The sequence below is a fragment of the Maniola hyperantus genome, chromosome 15, assembly GCF_902806685.2.
Source record: "Maniola hyperantus chromosome 15, iAphHyp1.2, whole genome shotgun sequence".
NCBI lineage: Eukaryota > Metazoa > Arthropoda > Insecta > Lepidoptera > Nymphalidae > Maniola > Maniola hyperantus.
Window position 1 is genome coordinate 9862706 of NC_048550.1, and position 22448 is coordinate 9885153.

The window sequence follows — 22448 nt, forward strand, 5'->3', positions numbered from 1 at the left end:
TTCAACAAAAGTCGCGCATCCATTATTTCTTTACTTAGAGTAGGAACGTGCTAATGGCCTACTTGAAATATGTTTCCCCTTTTTACTCAACATTGTATAGGACAATATCTTTAAAAAAAAGCCCGTCGAAAGCATCTGTTGCGAAAATATGAGATAGGCACGACACTGTGATTTTTACTCCCTCTATTTCATTAAAACGTGGTCCCAGATGTTACCAACAATATAGAAACGTTTTATGAGGACTTTATGGGTCCGATTTATATTAGAAATCGGAGGGTGATGTGACTTATTTGCAACTAGCTGACTAGCTGATGCCCGCGACTTCGTACGCGTGAATTTAGGGTTTAAAAAATCCCGTGCGAACTCCTCGATTTTCCGGGATAAAAAGTAGCCTATGTCCTTCTGCAGGTCTTAAACTACTTATCCATGCCAAAAAATCACGTCGATCCGTTGCTCCGTTGCGACGTGATTGAAGGACAAACCAACAAACCAACAAACAAACACACTTTCACATTTATAACAGGGGTAGTGATTATGTTGACCCCAGTTGGCTAAATTGCAAACCTAATAATTTTAGGCAAGGGAATTATAAACAATTAAAGTCTCAACTTCTTCAACCAGAACTCAACTTCTCAAAGCAGATTGCTTAAAAAAATCAAAACTCAACAAAATCAATATACCTAATATACCTACTTACAATTTGAAGTTTCAATCCAGTCACCCAAATATTGTGCCCGAAGTCCTAGGCAACGTAGGTTTAATATTATTTCGGGGAACTCCTGTTGTACAATAGAGAATCAGAATCGCTCCAGCTCGCAGGGGCAACCGACAATCAAGCTTGCTAAATACACTCGCGATTGTCCTCGGAAACAATGCTCGATTTACGTGTATTACATGGATGGGTAAACTAGACTCCAGTTAGAACCTGTTCTGGAGGTCTACGTGCTTAAATATACAGGGTGTAACTAGAATGCTGGCAAAAACGAAGACAGGTACCTACTGATGATTACTGATATGATACCACAAAAAAACGCAAAAAATAATAATTAAAAAATCCTATAATTTTGTAAATTTTCGATATATTGCAAATATAACATCTGACGGACGCTAGAGGTCAAAGAACGTTGCATAGGTAGGTCACTCGGGAGTCAATGCCGCGTCGTAAGCAGGGCTTTGACCCGAGTCTTGTACGCTATACATTGCGGGTTTGAAAATATTAAATCACAAAAATACAAAATGAGGCAAATGGTTATTGGTATTGGATTGTGTTTAGGTAGTATAAGAATAACGCTAAGTTTTTGCTAGCGTTTGGTTACACCTTGACCCTTGTATACCTAAAAATAATATACAGGGTTACAGGAAAATAGGACACGATCCCGTTAAGGGGTTATAGTACAGGACATTAGCTATCAAACGAACCCTAAAGTGCTTATGCGAAAGTGTATCGTTTTCGAGTTATTCATTTTTTTATTTTTTTCTTGGGAAAAGGGTGTTTGCGACTTTAAAAATTAATAAAAAAAGGAACAATGTATTTCAGCAGATTTTTTTTTATTTCTTGCTAGTACATATCCTTGTTAATAATAAACAGTTATAAAACTTAAAAAAAATTCAAGCATTTTAAAATTACAGCCCAAAAACTGTACAAGTTTTTGATTTTTAAATTTAATTCTTTGAATAACTTGCACATTTTCTGTAAAAATTACTATGGCACTTATCCTGCGGATTATTTTAAAAACATCTACGTTTCGTTAGGTATCCATTGGTACAAAAAAATTACAAAAAAATTGATAAAATCAAGAAAAAATTACACAACAAAGAGACAAGGTAGAAAATTCTAACAAATACTATTGCCAAAGAATTAAATCAGAATCTATGTAAAAATGTGTTAAATGCAAAATCGTTAAAGATTATTTTTAATGGTAATATAAAATCAGTCAAGTGCGAGTCGGGCTCGCACACGAAGGGTTCCGTACCTTCGTACAAGAAATAACAATTTTTAATATTTTTTTAATTTTTATGGCAGCCATTTTGTAATTTTTAGTATTTGTTGTTATAGCGGCCATAAAAATACACATTTTGTGAAAATTTCATGTTCGTTCGTCCGTCCGTCCGTCTGTCCGGCCGTCCGTTTGTCTGTCAGTGGACTGTATCTCGTGAACCCTAATACGTAGAGACTTGAAATTTTTACAGAATGTGTATTTTTATTGCTGCTATAACAATAAATACTAAAAATTACAAAATGGCTGCCATAAAAATTAAAAAAAATTAAAAAGTGTAATTTTTTGTACGATGGTACGGAACCATTCGTGTGCGAGCCTGACACGCACTTGACTGATTTTATGTTACCTTTTGACCTTATTAAAAATAATATTTTGCATTAAACTCGTTTTTACATTGATTCTGATTTAATTCTTTGGCAATAGCATTTGTTAGAATTTTCTACCTGGTCTCTTTGTTGTGTAATTTTTTCTTGATTTTATGATTTTTTTTGTAATTTTTTTGTACCAATGGATATCTAACGAAACGTAGATGTTTTTAAAATAATCCGCAGGAAAAGTGCCATAGTAATTTTTACAGAAAATCTGCAAGTTATTCAAAGAATTAAATTTAAAAATCGAAAACTTGTACAGTTTTTGGTCTGTTATTTTAAAATGCTTGAATTTTTTTTAAGTTTTATAACTGTTTATTATTAACAAGGATATGTACTAGCAAGAAATAAAAAAAAATCTGCTGAAATACATTGTTCCTTTTTTTTATTAATTTTTAAAATCGCAAACACCCTTTTACCAATAAAAAAATAATAAAATGAATAACTCGAAAACGATACACTTTCGCATAAGCACTTTAGGGGTCGTTTGATAGCTAATGTCCTGTACTATAACCCCTTAACGGGATCGTGTCCTATTTTCCTGTAACCCTGTAGTTTATCCGTACCGTATATCTGATTTTGACAAAATTTGGTAAAGTATGCAGCAGAAAATAATGAACATCGACCTTTAGAAAGAGATAGCGGTTTTGTTACTGTCTCTGTCGTTGAGACCGACAAAACGTCACATAGGTATGAGTGACAGACAACGCTCTGCAAAGCCGAAATCTCATCTAAAGATCGATTTGTACATTATTTTAAGCATAAGCATCTTGCATATCGGGCTACTTACTTTTTGACTTGGAATTTTTAAAAACCGAAACGTACGCAAACGAAGTCGTGAGCATCCTCTATGTAGTCCATAGAACCGACAATATTTAGGTATACTAAGTAATATAAGTAAATCTAAGTAAATAATTACAATACAAAAGAGCTTACCAGTATGTTTGTAGAATACTCGTACCTTACTAAAAAACTTACCTCCATCAAAATAGTCAAAATGCTTTAGTTAGAAATATTTTAGTTGAAATGCTTGAAAAGAATAAAGATCAATCATTGTAGAGTTCTATAAAATCAAATATCTCACTCCAGTCTCCATCCCCTAAAATGCATCATTTCAAGAGGTCAACGACCATTCAATCACAAAAAAATCCACAGACTTAATCTTGAAAGCATGAAAAGAAGTAGTCTGAATTTATTTTTACAAAATGCACATACGAGCCAACAAAAGCGGCCAAAATGGAAATAAACCAGTACAATATTGTGACGGCTCCAAAAGAACGCCTTTGCGATACTAAGATACAAAATGCAGACAAGAGATTACATCTCTGCACTAAGAAAATCGTTCGTTGTTCTAAGTAAATAGAGATACTTAATAAACAGTTATTGCAGCGAATTGAGAACCACCTCTGTTTTGGAAGTCGGTTAAAAATGGTGCCATACAGCCCAAAAATGTCCGAAAATTCCGTGGGAACTCTTTGATTTTCCGGGACCAAAAGCATTAATGTTCTTTCCCGAATGTAAGTTATTTGGGCACCTTTCGTCGAGCCGGTTAAACGGACAGAGCGTAAAAAACCAGCAGACAGACAGTCTTTCGCATTTGAGTATGTATAAAAATAAATATACCTGCCTAAGCATAAAGTTAATTAAACTTTTAATGAGAAAAATGCACTCAAACATTATTATCTGTCCAATTGTATTGTATAAAAGACAACAACAGAATGGACAATCATAAAATTAATCATGCTCAAGTAAACTCAAGTTTTTATTTATTTTTCATCGAATATTTAACAAACCTGTGATAATATGTGAAACCTGATACAGGCTCGCAATCTTCGCGGCGAACAAATTAATTTTTAAACGACTTCAAAAAAAGGAGGTTCTCAATTCGTCGGAATCTTTTTTTTTTATGTATGTTACCGGATTACTCAAAGACGCCTGGACCGATTTTGAAAATTCTTTTTTTGTTTGAAAGTGTATACTTCAAAGTTAGTCCCATTTAAATTTGGTGAAGATCTGATGAACATCTTAGAAGATAGATAATGGAACTCCTCAACGGATAAGAGTAAATTGCTCGCGATCAGTGTAATAGCTTAGTAAACAGTAGATTTTTAACCAGGCATAGCATATTTTAAATGCTGGGCAACTTAAAATTGTGAAATATTTTTTTTTACAAAAAAATAAAAACCGACTTCTAAACCGACGACAAAAACTATTGTGAAAAAAATAAAATAAAAATCATCACAAATTGTTTTGTTCAATCAATCATGAAAAATTCCTTAGATTTTTATAATAACCATTAAAAAAAAACATTTTTGTGGTTTCTTTAGCTTGATAACTTTACAGTCCGTATGTCTTATATGATTAAGCGAGTTAATTGAATAATTTCCATATTATAACACAGGTCGCAACGCACGTCGCTGACGTGATTCTAATGAACTAATTACCCCCCTCCACTTCTCGAAACCCCCCCCGGGCAAGTTCGGGAAGTGTTCACAGGGCAACCTTTTGAGACGAAATTAAACTTTAATAGGCGCAAGCCTTTGATATTGTTTCTTGGGAAATACAAATTACGTAACATGAATTTTGCAAAGACGGAAAATGACATGAAGAAAATTGCGAAAACCATCTAGTCATATTACGAAACTATTTTTAATATCTAGTCTCACTTTATTGTTTAACGTGAATTTTGTAAAGACGGAAAGACTGTCATGAAGAAAATTTGCTAAAAACATTTAGTCATAATCATAATATGAAACTATTTTTAATTTCTACTAACTTATTATCGTGATACCTTGAAAATAACTTTACGTTGGTTACTCAATCACGTCATAATAGATATTTAGGAACTGACTTTACGTTTCGGTAAACATAACTAAATCATTATGTAAATGATAAAAAAACTTTCATACCATTACTTAAGGTTTCGTACCCGAAGGGTGCCAACGGGACCCTATTACTAACTCCGTCCGTTCGTCCGTCCATCCATCCGTCTGTCTGGTAGTGGGCTGTATCTCGTGAACCATAGGTAGTGACCTGAAATTTTCACAGAATGTGTATTTCTATTGCCGCTATATCGACAAATACTAAAAATTTCATAGTTGCTGCCCTAAAAATTAAGAAAAAAGTGTTATTTCTTGTACGTTGGTACGGAACCCTTCCTGTGCGAGTCCGACTCGCACTTGACCGATTTTTTCTACATAATAGACTATAATGTCTCATGGAACACAACGATGAAGTCATGATGTCTAGGATGGAACGCGCTTGCCTAGAAGATGCCTTGTCTTTAACTTTCACCGAGTAGATAACACTCAAATACGAGTTAAATAATCATAAGCTGACTTAAGGTAATAGAGGAATCAAAGCTTAATAGGGAACTATTAATATAGATACCACTAGAGAACCATCCAGTAGGTAAAGCTCCACTTATGGTACTAGTCAGGGCCCTCTTTCCCACTGGGCACTATGGGCCCAGGGCCCACGATCGATAGGGGCCCACTAGTCCCTGCCAGATCACCAAACTATAACCGACCGACCGATATTTAATTACCGAAAATCTAGAACGTGACTTATCTACTTTCTTGCCTATTCTAAGAAAATAGTACCTACTCTGTCAAGAACAAGATCATAGCGGCCCCATTATTCTAATGTGCCCAGGGCCTCCAATAGGATAAAGATGGCTTTGGTACTAGTTGCGGTTTCAATTGAAATTATCCACTACATTCCATAGAATTAAAGCTATTAGCTATCCCACAATCGAAGGGGGCATCACTCAAACCTTACCGCGGTAGTCAATCGTAGAATGTAGTCAGTAGCGTGCACAGAGTTCGAAGCCAGGGTAAGCATTAGTAAGATAGGCCTTAGATACACCTTATATAGACCTACTGAATGGCAGGTCATAAAGAAAAATGGGCACTGGTCATTTCAACTAGGGTAAGCAGTACTTTTATGCCTCTATGAATTGCACGCCACTGAATGTAGTCCGTGATTGTGAAGGACACTGACATTCCGTCGTAAATCGATGTTATAGTCAGTAGCTGAAACACCGGTGTTGTTAGTTTCACCTATAGTTAACCCTGAACCTAGGAACCTAAGACTTTCTAATAAATTGTCATCATCGTCATCATCATCAACCCATAGCCGGCAACTACTGAGCACGGGTCTCCCAGACTGAGAAGAGTTTAGCGTGGTAGAATATTAAGTCAACCACGCTGACCAAGTGTTGATTGGCGGACTTCACACACCTAACTTGGATGACTTTATGGAGAACTCTGAGACATGCCGGTTTGGTCACGATGTTTTCCTTCTCTGTTAAAACTAGTGATATTTAATTGTTTAAAACGCCCATTACTCCGAAAAGTTAGAGCTGCGTGTCTTCCCCCGGGCCTGGCGAATAGAAAGTCTAAGTCACTATGCCATCATCGCTCTAATAAACTACAAGAGTAGCTGCTAAACTTTTAGTCATAATCGAAAGTTAAAATTTTCAATGGTCAATGTTCTAAAGAGTGACCTTCCGTGAGATTTCTACTACTAGTCAAATATGGCAGTGGCAAAAGTTGTTACATTGACTGTAACAACGACATCGATATACCCAAACGGCACATTCAAAAGTGCACTGGTTTTCTTCCGGATGATGTTCCAGATCCTTGAACACAAAGGAAACGTTTAACAGAGTCATGCCCATTATTGAGTAACTACTTATGTGGTCCATTTTATTTGCCAGTCACGGTTTGAATGCATGATGTATCTTGGACAGTTGACGGTTTATGTTCCTGGAGAAATGATTGGCATGCAATTATCAACATCATCATCATCATCATCATCTCCATCAACCCATCGCGTGCTCTTTTAGTGTAGTGCCTAGTGCATATTGGCAGACTTGACACACCTTTGAGAACATTATGGAGAACTCTCAGCCGTGCAGGTTTTCTCACGATGTTTTCCTTCACCATAAAAGCAAGTGATATTTTTTTAACTCTGTTAATAATTTAACTAACTTAATTTATTAATTTATTAATTTAACTCTAAAAAGATAGGTGCGTGTCCGGGATTGAACCCCTGACCTCTCGAATCTTAACTACCAGTCTATCACGGCTCTCGGAAGTAATTATAGTAGGTATAGTATAGTAAGAATAATATTGTAGGTAGGTACCTATATCAAATCTTTAAAAAGGGCAACCACCGAGTTTCATGCTGGTTCTGTTCGGAAGGAAAGGCATTCGGAACCGAGATGCATTTGATAATTCAAAAGTACTTGTAAAAGTTTAAGGGCCGGTTGTTTCAAACCATTGGTCTTCGTAAGATCCGTTCGTTAAAATTTAACGGACGTAGACGAACTTTAACATCTGTTAATTTAAGTGCGTTGCTTCATTGTACAAAAAACTGTTCGTCATTGTTATTTTGGTTGCGAAACTAACCCTAAAAATTAACTTACTTCTCCATATCCTTTTCTTATTTCATTTTAAGTATATTAAATTATATACATAGTTATTAATATTGCTACTTCGCATTTTAAACACATTTTCTTTCTAACAAAATCTTCAAAAAAACTGTCATTAAAAGCTTTGTATTAAATTGATTCCATTATAATTTGTAAATAAAATATTCCGTTTGTAAGAAGTATGAAGTTACGAACAGATTTGACGATCACCAATGGCGCCAGCACCGGTTAACGTAAACGTAACTTTTTAACGAACGTTAGCGCTAGTAGATGCTGAATCAACGCTTTTTCTTTACTTACGTTAGTTAGCGCCATATTTAAAGGTTACGTGTCCGTCAAAATTTGTTGAAACAACCGGCCCTTAATGAATAAAAAATATTTTGATTTGATTTGATTTTAGGAATTATTTTTATTTTTATCTCGCCCCTACATTATAAACTTGTTTTAATACTAATTCCTACTATAGTTTGAACGTACGCCAAGCTAGTTTGTGAAAGGCAGAGCTTAGAAATCAGCCCATTGTACAAGATCGATCAACTCGTTTACCAACAAAAGGTAACGGCGCGAAAACTGGCTCTGCTCAACCCTAACGAGACCTATTGAGGACAAACAATGGCTGCATCTTGATGAAATCTCAACCGCTCTTAATATTGGGTAAATAGACGACTTCCGGTATTGGGCGTGCTTCGATTTTTAATGAGGCCTAACGTTTATCTGAATGCATGTACCTCCTTATTCAGTAATGGTTGTAAATAAGGTAAATAAAGTAAATTTTAAATTTTTTTAAGAAGTGATAAGTCAACCCATCGCTGGCTCACTACAGAACACGGGAGCACTACACTCACTCAGAGTGAGAAGGGTTTTGGCCATAGTCTACCACGCTGGCCATGTGCGGATTGGTAGACTTCACACACCTTTGAAAACATTATGGAGAACTCTCAGGCATGCAGGTTTTCTCACGATGTTTTCCTTCACCGTTAAAGCAAGTAATATTTTAATTACTTAAAAAAATGATGATAAGTGGTGACCCTCTATTCGGGGGGATGGTGAGATCCCGCGCACGCATCTCTTATACTTTTCGGAGTTAAGTGCGTTTTGAATCAATGTTTTAACTGTGTCTCAGCATCATGTTTAATATGAACCCCCGACCTCCGATTAGAAGGTGGACGTCCTAACCACTAGGCTATCACAGCTTCATATGATTATTATCACAGCTTCATAATCACATGATTACCTACATCATGTAAATCAAATTAACTATTGTAATGAAGATACTCGTGGAAATGGACGATCATACTATTACTGTTAAACTTGTCATTCCATAGAGTAATACCAGAGTGAACTGAAGTAAGGGAGCTCTCGATTTGATCCTGAATCGACGATATGTCAAATATTAGGCTATGGTGACTCGAAATCATAGAAAAATGTGGCTACTTTACGGCTACCTGCTTCATATTACTAACATTTGACGCCTCCCAGTGGCGTCGAAGTTTCGAAGTTTTGTTAGAAGTTCCTTAATAGTTCTGAGTAGAACTGTGATAACACTTAACAGATCATTGATATTCACTCCTCTTTGAAACCTGAAGCTCCAACATAATGTTATTAAGGTTATTGAACAATATGGATGGCTCTTCGATGCCTTCCTCCAAGCTTTGTAGCTGCCATATTAAAGTCTAAAATGATGTCTAGACTAGAGGTGTCAAAAAATAATGTACCTAATAAATTTATTAAATATATAAATGTATTCAAGATTTTCGTTTTTAGATTAAAACAAAATTGAATACAATATATAATAAGTAGTGAAAATTTGAGAAAATGCTTCCTAAAAAATAACTCAGGCGTTCGATCTTTGATACGCCGCGCGCGGCGCGACCGAGCGACGATATTAGAATAAAATATATTAGGTAGGTACAGCTGAATACAAATATCGTCGCGATTCGACGGTGAATAATTATTACATCGAATTTTCGTATTGGCCTGTTACATGTTGACTGTGATGATACGAGTATGCGGCTAGTATTTTTATCATTTTGTTTGTTTCGTAATAAATTTTGAATGCAGTTTTATTTATTTGTGAACTTGAGTGTCGATAAATATTTAATGCGAATAATTGTAATGTAGATTAGGCAAAATAATGTAGATTAGGTACATTTTTGTGTTGTGATAGATTTGAGTCGCGCGTTAATAATACCTATTATAGTAGATTTGTTCTTTTTGGAAATACTTGCGTCATTTTATAAATCGTATGAGAAAATGTTTTTCAAAGTGTAGGTATTATCATACATTTAAGTAATATAGGTAATAGGTTAGGTACGTGAAGTGGTATTGTTCTTTTTAGAAATCATCATCATCATTTTATAATTCGTATGATAATAAATATGTAGAAATGTATGATAATAAATATAGTAGTTACCTACTAAAAAGATTTTTTTATAGGTAACTAGGTAAACTTACCTACCTATTGTATTGTAGGTATCTACTTGACATTGCTTTATCGTTCTACTTGTTTTTATTTTTACATACATAGGTAAGTACTAGGTACTGTATTCCGCGACAGGTTGAGATGGCAATCGGGGTATGAGGCGGGGGTGACACCCCGCACACCCGCACGTCACCCTCGCTCGCCCGCACTGGGTTAGCACAGGGGCCGTGCGGGTGTGCGGGGCATTCCCTCCCCGATTGCCATTTCGACCTGTCGCGAAGGTATGGATTGGGTACCTATTAAGAGTAAAATTTAAAATTTAAATCAATCGAGTTAAATACAAGCTATACCCTAGTTCTCGACCTTATTGACGGTTATGAGAAAGTTGTTTTTTGTCATATATTCTTGTTCAGTAGGTATCATTCATAGATTGTTAAAATGTTGTTCCCTATGTCAATAAGGTCGGAAATCGATTGCACCCATTTTTCTGCTTGCGCCTCACGGTTCAAGCAATTTTTTTTTTGTAACAAAATAATGTAACGTTAATAATTATTAAATATTTGTCTGTAACACGTGATAATATTGTGATACACACATGAACCTGTATTTGACACCTCTAGTCTAGACTGGAATCTAAAACGGGTACTCTTGGATTTCCTTATAATTCACATTCCCTTTCTGATACCCGAGTCATGCTGAATGCATCGCGTTCTAGAAGAGATTTAAAATGGCTTAATGTAAATTTGAATTTAGACTTTCTGGCTGAATAATAAGAGTTATTTTTATCTATAAGTAAGGGATTTTAAGACGCTTTACTTTCTTGCATTTGTCGATTTCCTATAAACTTTGGTTTCTTCGAAGCTGTCGCGGATTTCTACTGGCATTACATTTTAACGCCGAGGAAGGGATTTTCAGTGGCTGCTATTACCTACTTATGCAGTGCTATGAACAGCAAATAATGCCGTGCATTTTTATCTTTAAAATTTACTATAAGTATTCTTCAATAAAATATTATCTCGGAATAACGAGTGGGCTACCTCAAATTAAATGTTGGCAACGTGTCTCATGATTGCAAAACTTACGTAAGCAGATAATTATCATGGAACAGTGGCTTTATGAACACGTCTCTACATAGTATAAAATAAAGTCGCTTCCCGCTGTCTGTATGTATGAACGCGTAGATCTTTTAAACTACGCAACGGATTTTAATGCGGTTTTCACCAATAGATAAAGTAATTCAAGAGGAAGGTTTATAGGTAGAATTTAATATTGGTTTGTGTTAATTTGTTGAAATATGACGATATTTGAATAAAATGTCGGAAGAAATCAAGCTTCCATCGCAAATTAACAAATATTACGCGCAAAAACGAGACTGAGGCGGGCGGCGGTGGTCGCATTTATAATATTAGTATGGAAGTGACACTACATAAGTATCTACATTGCCACCCATGCGAAGCCGGGGCGGGTCGCTAGTAAGAGTATATTAAAGCTTACCTAGTTTTGTTACTACAGCAAAACCATAGTGCAGAAAGTTTGAATCAACAATTAAATATTCTTAAAAATCTAGCAAAGCAATTATAATCCAACTTACTTCTACATACAGAAGACAAAGCTATTGGCTTAGCTTATAAAACTCAACACGAACCCACTTTTCGATTTTACATCAAACTAATATTATCCCAATCAGCCAATGCTAAGGCCTCGTCGTGGCATAATTAGTTGATTAGATAAGAAGACGAGCTTCGATCGAAAGTAATATAAAAGAACTAGCTTATGCTCGCGACTTCATCCGCGTGGACTACACAAATTTCAAACCCCTATTTCACCCCCTTAGGGATTGAATTTTCAATAATCCTTTCTTAGCGGATGCCCAAGTTATAATAGCTATCTGCATGCCAAATTTCAGCCCGATCCGTCCAGTAGTTTGAGCTGTGTGTGTTGATAGATCAGTCAGTCAGTCACCTTTTCTTTTATATATTTAGAAGAAGAGGTCAGCAAATACACAATATATTTAGATATGAACTAAAAATAATGAAAATGGAATAGAATTAACGTACATTCTATTGTATAGAAAACCCAAACTAAATATTGTATTTTTTTCTCTTTTCACAGTAGCATAATCGGGCTTCATCCGAATTTCATTGAATAGAGAAAAGGATAATACATTTCCAATTGTTCGACGCACGCTTTATAAATAATTTCTATGTATTGAATATTGGAATTAATCTGTATTTATTTATCTAGTTTGCTAGAATGTTATTATTGATGAGAATTTTATTGATAACCTGAATATTAAGCTGCATATTTTAGTATCATGTTAGGCGTTTAAATAATGTAGTTATTTTTAATGGGTTTTCAAACTGATTATAAACGAATTAAAATTTAATTTTGAAAATTTGTCTTCCATTGTTCACTACTACTGTTCTCCCCCAGAGAAGTTAGCAAGCTAAGTACATTTTTTCAAAATTGATATTCAAAATTCAGCTTTTTTTTTAATATTATAAATCAGTGCGTTTGCGATTCAAAGACACTTCTAAAAGTGTACCTATTTGAAAGGAAAATATTTATATTTCTAATGTAAAGTTTCAAGTTATAAGTTTTTAAAGTAAAAGTTACATTGAAGTTGTGTTAGCTCGTATTTATAATATTTATTGGTTATTTATTTTATTATCAATGGTTAACAAATAAACTATTTTAGCCAAGGTAGCTGCCAGCTCTCGGGTCCCCGGTTGACTCGATAACTCTTTTCGCAATTTCTTCAAAAAGAGCTCGAGCCCCCGGGCCCCACGGCCCCAAGGTCTCCACACCAAAAGGCACGAATACGAAGCTCCCATCGAGGTTTTCATATTTGCGCCTCTTGGCCTGTTCGGCGCTGATGGCCGCTGCTCGTATTTTAAACTTTACTTCATTAAACAGGTTAAAGTGTATTAAAACGGTGAGGGGGACAATTTATTGGCAGTTTGACAGACAACTGTCTCATAAACTTCCTTTCGTTTTACAATGCTCTGAATAATTCATTTGAAAGAGGGCGCGTGAACAAATTCCTTGAAACTTTCTAATGCCACCAGTTAAATAAATGTAAAAGTAGTTAATACTTATTGTAAAGGCCTTAATTCCAACACGTAGTATTCATGTTTATCATTGGGATCATTATTGATCAGTATGTTTTACCGAAATTAGTTCCAATGTTATGTACTTACCGTATGCCGCAGAACCGATTGCCGATGGGGCAGACGTGTTCTGGAGTGGAGACCGCGTATCAGCAAGCGCAGTGTGCGACGAACTCCAACCCGCTGGACTGACGACCTTAAGAAGATAGCGGAATGTGGGTGGATGAGGAAGGCGGAGGATCGTGTGTGGTGGCGTGCTCTTGGGAAGGCATATGTCCAGCTGTGGACGCAAACAGGCTGATTGATTGATTGAAGAAATTAGTTTATTTTTGTGAATGTCTAAAACTGAAGAGGTAAGTAGTAAGTAGGTACTACGGAACTATTTACCTATAGTCCACGACGGGAGTCTGGTTGCAATGGCAATCGGGGTATAAGGCGGGGGGACGGACGCCACGCACACCCGCACGTCACCCGGGGACTGTTTCCTAATCTCATCTTATTCTGAAAGGTGACCCGTGCTCAATAGTAAGCCCACAGTGGGTTGATTATGATGACGATAATTGCTTTTGATAACAGCTGTTAAAACTATGCTTAATTTTATTTCGAGGCCCGCACCGGGCCTTTTGAATCTACTCCGTATTTTGCTTTCAACCAATAATTTGTTAAAGTAAATAAAGTTGAATTTAATGGTTATTAAAAAGATTCGGCACCACTTGGCTCCGAAGGTATACATTACGCGACACATCGAGATGGCAATCAAGAAGGGAACGCCTCGCACACCCGCACAGCCCACGCGCTAACCCGGTTTGGGCAAGCGCGGGTGACGTGCAGTTTTGCGGAGCGTCCCCCCGCTTCATACCCCGATTGCCATCTCGACTTGTCGAGAACTATACATCAGACCCTAAGTCATTAGTAAGAGCGCCGTTTTTGACGCCTGTTATTGAGGTATGTTGCTTCATAATTCATATGTACTTATAATATATATATGACGTGTTTAAATCAAAAACATTAAACCCTAGAGGTTGACTAACAAAAAGGGACGGGGGGACATTTCACAGCCTAAAGGTGTTTGAGCATTCCCTACCGCGCCACTGCACTTCCACTTTTAATAAGTACGGAACCCCCTTTAATATATAACACACCCCAGGGACCGCCCTGGGGCCCCCAATTTACTAACAGGGGTCGTAATTCTTTAGCCGTAAGCTTTTCACGACTGTGATTCCTGAATTACGTTAAACATAATTGCATTCCTTTATTTTAACTTTATTTTAAAATAGGTTATTAAAATGTTTTTCTTAAGTTGTAAAGCTTCAAATATCTTAGTTTGTAACTAGTGTTTTATTTACATAAGTAACTAGAAAATGCTTTAATTTTACGCTAAAAATGACAGATTTAAACACGCAGTTACCGTTAGGCTGAAATTGTACGGTACGATGCCGTGTAGAAACCAAAGGGGTATGGGTTTAATAAAAACTGCCATACCCCTTCCAGGTTAGCCCGCTATCATCTTAGACTGCATCATCACTTACCACCAGGTGAGATTGCAGTCAAGGGCTAACTTGTATCTGAATAAAAAAAAATAAAAAAAAAATCTATAGAGCGTACTTTGCGTTTGCTCAGACTTAAGATTCAGTTAAAACGAAACAGATTTATGTGAAAGATATAGGCTCTGTCTCGTTTTAACTCTGTCTTAAGTCTAAGCAAAGTCAGAGTGCGAGAGTCTAAGGTCATCCATAGACTTTTTAGCCCATGGCCATCCTTCGCCAATTTTGACACTACTTAGTACTTACTTACTATGAGTATTAGCACGTCTTCCATCGATGTAAGGACCTACGACGTCTTCCCACATTTTGTGTTGCCTGTCCCTGTTTCTTTTATGTGCGTCCCTCAAAATTGATATTTATGTTACAAGAACCTCCGAATTTCATTTTATTTTATGACAGAGTAGGCTTTTCATATTATGTTCTTTTAAAAACTTTTCCCCACTCAAAACAGCGAACTTCCTCAACGCGATATCATTGAAAAGTTTATTTTACTTTCTTACACATTTCGATTTGGAACGCCTTCAATTCCAACTTTTAATGAGTAAATAACGAGATCTTTACCATGCCGGGTTTGTATACTTCAAGTGAAGTAAGTAAGTACTCATTTGATGATTTGACTGAGATTTGAAACGTTAAAATTGCTATAGCGATTTTACCGAAAGCATTGTGACTCTGGATTTTAACAACCATGATATAAATACAGTACCCGCACCCGGTAGGAAATATTGTACATCGACCTTTGGAAAGAGATAGCGATTTCATAGAGCGTTGCCTCTAAGAAATGCCGTATTTTGGAACATGTTCCAAAAATAAAAAGAACTTACACTACCTACGTGGCTGAAAGTATTGTATGTACATCGACCTTTAGAAAAAGAGATAGCAGTTGAGAAGCATTCGGAAAGGTAGAGCGTTGTCTCTGTCGTTGAGACCGACAAAACGTCACATATGTAGGTATGAGTGACAGAGACGCTCTACGAAGCCGAACCATTCTAAAGAGATTCTAAAGGTCGATGTACGATATTTTCTGCCGGCTACTGTAACTAGACAAGAGATAACAAGAGAGAGATAAGAAAAAAGAAGTCGCGAGTCGCATTTATAGTCTGAAAAGTTTGTCTGTTACCATTTCACAGCCCATCCGCTTAACCGATCTTGGTGAATTTTTTTACAGAGATAATTATTATCTCGCATACCAGCGACATAACTATTTCTTACCGATGCTTCTCACGTCGGAAAATCGACGAGTTTTATAAGATTTTAAACCTCAATCTACGTAGACGAAATGGCGGCCATCATGTAGTAAATTATCAATAAGTATAAATAGGTAAGTATAACGTTTAGCAGCCCCTGCTAACGAGCGGTATTATTCGTCCACAAGGGATAATCTCGTCGAAGTTGCTGTCTTCAACAATACATCCGGGCGGGGAGGTTAAAGTTCGGAGGCTAATTAATTACCAGCCCCTAATGACAACGTAAGATGGATGAACGGAGACACGTCGGGGTAATGGGAGCACTATTGATCATATCTGAAAGTATCTTATCACTAGTATCTTTAATAGATATAAATTGTATGTCAGGAATAACTCCGAAAAGTCATAGGGAGGTTAGTGTGCCCGGGATCGAACACTTGACCTCGCGAATAGAAGGCCCATGTCTTAACCACTGTCACCGCTTCACATATATAAATAATAGATGATGCCCGCGTTTTCGTCCGCGTGGATTTAAGTTTTTGAAAATCTCGTGGGAACTCTTTAATTTTCCGGGATAAAAAGTAGCCTATGTCCTTCCCCGGGGTGAAAGCTATCTCTGTACAAATTTCGTCAAAATCGGTTGAACGGTTGAGCCGTGAAAAGCTAGCAGACAGACAGACAGACACACTTTCGCATTTATAATATTAGTATGGAAGTATGGATATAAAAGGAAAAGGTGACTGACTGACTGACTGATCTATCAACACACAGCTCAAATTACTGGAAGAATTGGGCTGAATTTTGGCCTGCAGATAGCTATATTATGACGTAGGCATCCGCTAAGAAAGGATTTTTGAAAATTCAACTCCTAGGGGGGTGAACTAGGGGTTTGAAATTTGTGTAGTCCACGCGGACGAAGTCACGAGCATAAGCTAGTAAATATATAAAAGGAAAATGTGACTGACTGACTGAATGACTGACTGACTGATCTATCAACGCACAGCTCAAACTACTGGACGAATTGGGCTGAATTTTGGCATGCAGATAGCCATTATGACGTAGGCATTAAGAAGGGATTTTCGAAAATTCAACTCATAAGGGGTTAAATAGGGGTTTGTAATTTGTGTAGTCCACGCGGACGAAGTCGCGAGCATAAGCTAGTTAGTATTTAAGTACAGTCCGTTAGTTGCTTCTTATAATTTTGCATTGACCAACTGATCTGAATTCGGCCGCCTGAAATATAATTTAATCAACTCACATGAATTAAACATGCTTGCATCAGTATTTGCATGCTTAGAGATATTAATTGAAGGTTGTGATTATTCATGCATATATTATGCTGTCCGTTTGCCACCGCAAATATAATATTTTAATGATGAGGCATTTGTAATATATTTTAGCTCTGTCGGTGGATATAGCTGTTATTATAGCACTTTTTCGTTCTATTGTAGCCCGATAATTTTATAACAATGATCTAGATTCTAGAATCTAGATGATGCCCGCGATTTCGTCTGTGTGGTAGGTATTGTTGGGATATTTAGAATTTATAGGAAAAATATCAGTAAAAAGAAAAATTTGGACGTCCTGTTTGAGATATATATTTGAAGTGAGTGAATAATATGTCATCGAATGTAAAACAAAAACTCTTAGAAAAAATAAGAATAAGAACATATTTAAATACTAGCTGACCCTGCGAACTTCGTTCCGCCTAACAGTCGATTCAAATTTTTCAATTTTTTTTAAATCCCCACGATTTAGGACTTCATCACTTTGCAGCATCAGGATTGAGGAGTTAGGATCCGAAGTTCAATGATGTAGCCTATGCTTGGTACCTAAAATAATTTTGCATCATCCGCAGTTCCTGAAACATTATACAGTAGTTTAGGAGTGCTGTACCCTACATCATCAGGGTTGAGGAGTTGAGACTTGAAGTCTGAGAATAAAGTCGTTGCTTGGTACCTACAATATGAATTCACTATGAACACTTCCTGAATCTTGATAACTCAGGCGGGCAGTAACCCTGCAGCATCAAGATTAAGGAGTTGAATCCAGAATTTTTTATGTGACCACCACGAAAACTTTTTTTGTAGATTTAAAAAAAAAAAATTGCAAATCGGTCCAGAAACCTCGAAAAAATCGATGTAGAAAAAAGAACCACCTCCTTTTTGACAGTCGGTTGAAAACCGATTACCTTGAAATATTTACGGAACAATTTTTAAAATATCCCCTTTCTAACAAAAAAAGAATGAATGAAATCGGACTACGCGTTAATGAATTACAACTCAGTATACATTTTAACTTTCATCCCCTCTCCTACGGGAACCATGCTGAATTTCGGGATAAAAAGTATCCTATATTCTTCCTCATAGTATGACCTCAAATCGTACCAAGTTTCATTGGAATCCATTCAGTAGTTTCAGCGTGATGCGCGGCCGTGATACAGACAGACAGACAGACAGACAGACAGACAGACAGACAGACAGACAGACAGACAGACAGACAGACAGACAGACAGATAGACAGACAGACAGACAAAAATGAAAAAAATTACAGTTTTGGGTTCAGTATCGATTATAGAGTGCCCTCGAAAAAAAAATTTCACAATATCTTCAATGTACAGAATTTGACCTGTTACAGTTTTATTATAAGTATTGATGATGATGATATTGATAAACAATTTAGTTTACAGCCAGTTCCAACAGGTATGTTTATAAAAACCCTGCGAGAACTGTATCTTATTTAAGAATGTTGTAACTAATTATATTTATTTTTAATTCATTATAGTTATACGCTTGACCACAATCACACCTGATGGGAAGTGATGATGTGGCCTAAGATGGGACGCGTTTACCTAGAAGATGCCTATTCACTCTTGTTTTAAAGATACCCGGGTTGTAATTGGTAGGAAACACATATCGCGGAAGAGTATTCCAAACCTTAGCCATACGTATGAGGAATGATGACGCAAAACGTTTCGTATTATATGTACCTAACCATATAAAATCGTTTCGTTTATATGTAACCATATATTATAAACGAATGTAACTGTACCTAAGGTGATTATTGCACTTACCTACTTATTTTTAGGAGCCACTGGAAACAGGCGGCTATATGACAGGATAATTATATCCGGTTGACGAAGAATAAGAAGAAGAAGAATTAGATATTATTTTACCTATGTGATTGCTTCAAAATAACAAAGTAATTTTTTTTTAATATTTATTTTGGCAAAAACAGTCATTACAAACAATTACTTATAAATATAGTCGCATACTTATATATAGACAGAACATTGCCGAAAAAGTACATACATAAAGTTATTAAAGCATTGACAAGAACAGTATTATAGATTATAGATATTTTTTAAAACATGCTGTTTTATTCCCTTCAAAGAGTTGAAGAATAAATTTAAAATCTACATTTTAAAATCACACGTCGAAGGAGACGTAAGCAAGTTCTTCTCTCTGCACGTAACACATAAATTGTAAACTTTCCTCAAGTTTGTTGAAAGTTTCAAGGGTCAATAGTAAATAGGGGAACTAGGTCGTATTTCGCACCAAGGTGGCCGTCCTTTACCTTGATCGATGTGTTTCCAGTGCGGAATTATAGGCCTTGTTACAGGTTGGACAACATACCCTAATAAATTTGATACAACAGGGACATAGCATCGCTATCTACCAGTGAGTAGGTAACTATAAAATTAAATAAAAATAAAAAAGTCTTTTATTCATCCGTATTTTTTTTATTCATCCTGATTTTGATGCTGATGGATTTTCCGGGATAAAAAGAAATGTCACTCTCCAGATCTTTTACTGTAGACAGAGACACCAATGCAAAAAATCACGTTAATCTGTTACTCCGTTGCGACGTCATTGAAGGACAAACCAATAAAACCAATAAATCAACAAACAAACACACTTTCACATATTTTATAATATGGGTAGTGATATCTCAAACACTTCTGAACTTCATAAAGAAGAGTTTCGTCATAAATGTTTCAGCGGATCGTAACGGAACACATAAAATGCTCTCCTAAAAATTAATAAAACAGAAATGCCGTCACCAAGTGCCGGACCAGCCGTAAAAACTTCATAATAATTTTATTAGCGAATAAAAGTAAATTACGTTAATGTATCCGCGTATCTTCTGCTTTCAGAAATCTGAAAATTATGGGATGTCAAAGTTTGGATTTGGCGATAATTTTCCCGAACTCACATAAATTTATATTTATGAAGCTGAAGTTGGGCAATTCCAATAACGTTATATTAGAAATATATCCAATTATTATAATCCCCGTCAGTGTTAAAGTAGCGTAAGTCAAAATTATGCTTGGAGTTTCCCTACGTGATCAAATAAAAAATGAGGAGATCCGTAGGAGAACTTGAGTAAGCGACATAGCTCAACGGGTCGAGAAGCTGAAGTGGCAATGGGCAGGGCACATAGTTCGTAAAACCGATCGGCGTTGGGGTCCCAAGGTACTGGAATGGTGACCTCGCACCGGAAGACGCAGTGTTGGTAGACCCCCACTTGGTGGACGGATGACATCAGACGAGTCGCAGGGAGCCGCTCGATTGAGGCGGCGCAAGACCGTGGCGTGTTGAAGTCACAAATTACACAGACTGGATACCAATCTAATCACTTTCGGTTGAGCTTCAACGAGTCGCGTGGACCACGCGTGGTCCACGTATTGTACACTTCTTTTAATTATACATGTTGTAAACTCAACGTTAAGGAACATATAAAACTCACATTTATATGCTTTACTGGGAGTCGGGTCCGAGTACAGCCGACGTTGGGTCTGTGTAATGTGTGAAGATACCGTTCCAACTACAACTTTCATGCTTTGATAATGATGGTTAGTTTTAATGAGTCATGTGGACCACATGTGGTCCACGTGTCGTACACTTCTTTTGATAATACATGTTAGAAATTCCATCCTAAGGAACACTATATAAAACTCATATTTCCATACTTTACTGTAAGTCGAGTTGGACTGGAGCCAGCGTTGAGTCTGATGTGCGAAGAGCTTAGTCACTGAAAACAAAGTGGTACCGGCTGTCATACATAAGTGACAGGCGGACTGACAGCCGCTAACCCCCAAAAGGCAGAGTGCTTTTACTTTCGTAAGTCTCTGAATTATTCAGGTGATGGTAGGCAGATGTAATATTTTTCTTTACTCTACTTACTGTTGTTAATATTATAATAACTAGATGATGTTTGCGCAGATGTAAGTTTTTGATAATCCCGCGGGAACTCTTTGATTTTTCGGGATGAAAAGTACCTCTAAACTACTTATCTTCATTCCAAATTTCAGCTAAATCGGTTCAGCCATTGTGGCGTGAGGGAATAATAAACTTTCACATTTATAATATTACTAGCAGATGCCCGCGACTTTGTCCGCCTGGATTTAGGTTTTTAAAATCCCGTGGAAACTATTTGATTTTCCGGGATTAAAAATAGGTAGTCTACATCTGTGTCCGGGATGCAAGCTATTTTTGTATTAGGTAAACAGATGAGGCCCGCGACTTTTTTTGACGTGGAAATAGGTTTCTTAGTCTCCCGTGAAAACTCGTAAATTTTCTGGGATAAAAAGTTAATGTCCTTCCCTAGGTTGCGCTGGAATCAATGCATAGGATTTCCTGGGATGGATGTACCTACCCTTCAAAATCCGTTAAACATAATATGGGCCAACTTTGCAAACTTTTTCGTTTCGATCCAGTCCTAGTTAATATGTTTTGAAGATTTCATAATAGCTGTAATAGGATACCTGGAAACAGTCGTTTGCGAAACAAAAGGGAAAACTAAGTTAATTACCATCTTCGGTAATAACGTCTGCGGTAATGGCTTAACTTAACGCTCGTTATAGCGCTTGAAACGGGACCTAAGATGGGCGAAGATATAAATAGGTTTTTGTTATGGAAGCTTATTTAAGATTACTTATTTTAATTGTAAGGATAATAATAAAATAATATGTAAAAACTAGGTGCCATCCGCGACTTCATCCGCATGGGGTTTAGATTTTTAAAAATGGAACTCTTTGATATTTATTTCGGCATGAACTACTTAGTTTCGATACTTTATCCGATTCCAGGATGCAAACTACCTTATTTAGCAAATAATATGATTCCCGCTAATTCGTCTACGCAAATATAAAAACCTCGTGGGAACTGTTGGATTTTCCGGGATAAAAAGTAGGCTATGTCCGTCGCCGTGATCTCTATACCTTTAGCCGAAATCGGTTAAATGTATGGGTCGTGAGAAGCTAGCAGGCAGACGGAGAGACACACTTTCGCATTTATAATATTAGTATGTATTATTAATACCTAATATTTAGTAGGATTTCAAAAATGCCGTCCCTAAATTTGAACCCAACGCACTAA

The 22448-nt window shown here is 36.6% G+C and overlaps 2 long non-coding RNA genes across 2 annotated transcripts in view; both read right to left on the reverse strand.

The window, feature by feature from the left end:
- LOC138403373 (uncharacterized) overlaps positions 1–22448 on the reverse strand; it is a 606611-nt gene that overhangs the window by 122691 nt on the left and 461472 nt on the right. The gene's annotated exons all lie outside the window — the stretch shown is intronic.
- LOC138403348 (uncharacterized) lies at positions 2027–2710 on the reverse strand. Its single transcript, XR_011237612.1, has 2 exons — positions 2355–2710; positions 2027–2174 (listed from the first exon to the last, which is right to left on the reverse strand). It is a non-coding gene; the product is annotated as an uncharacterized lncRNA (long non-coding RNA).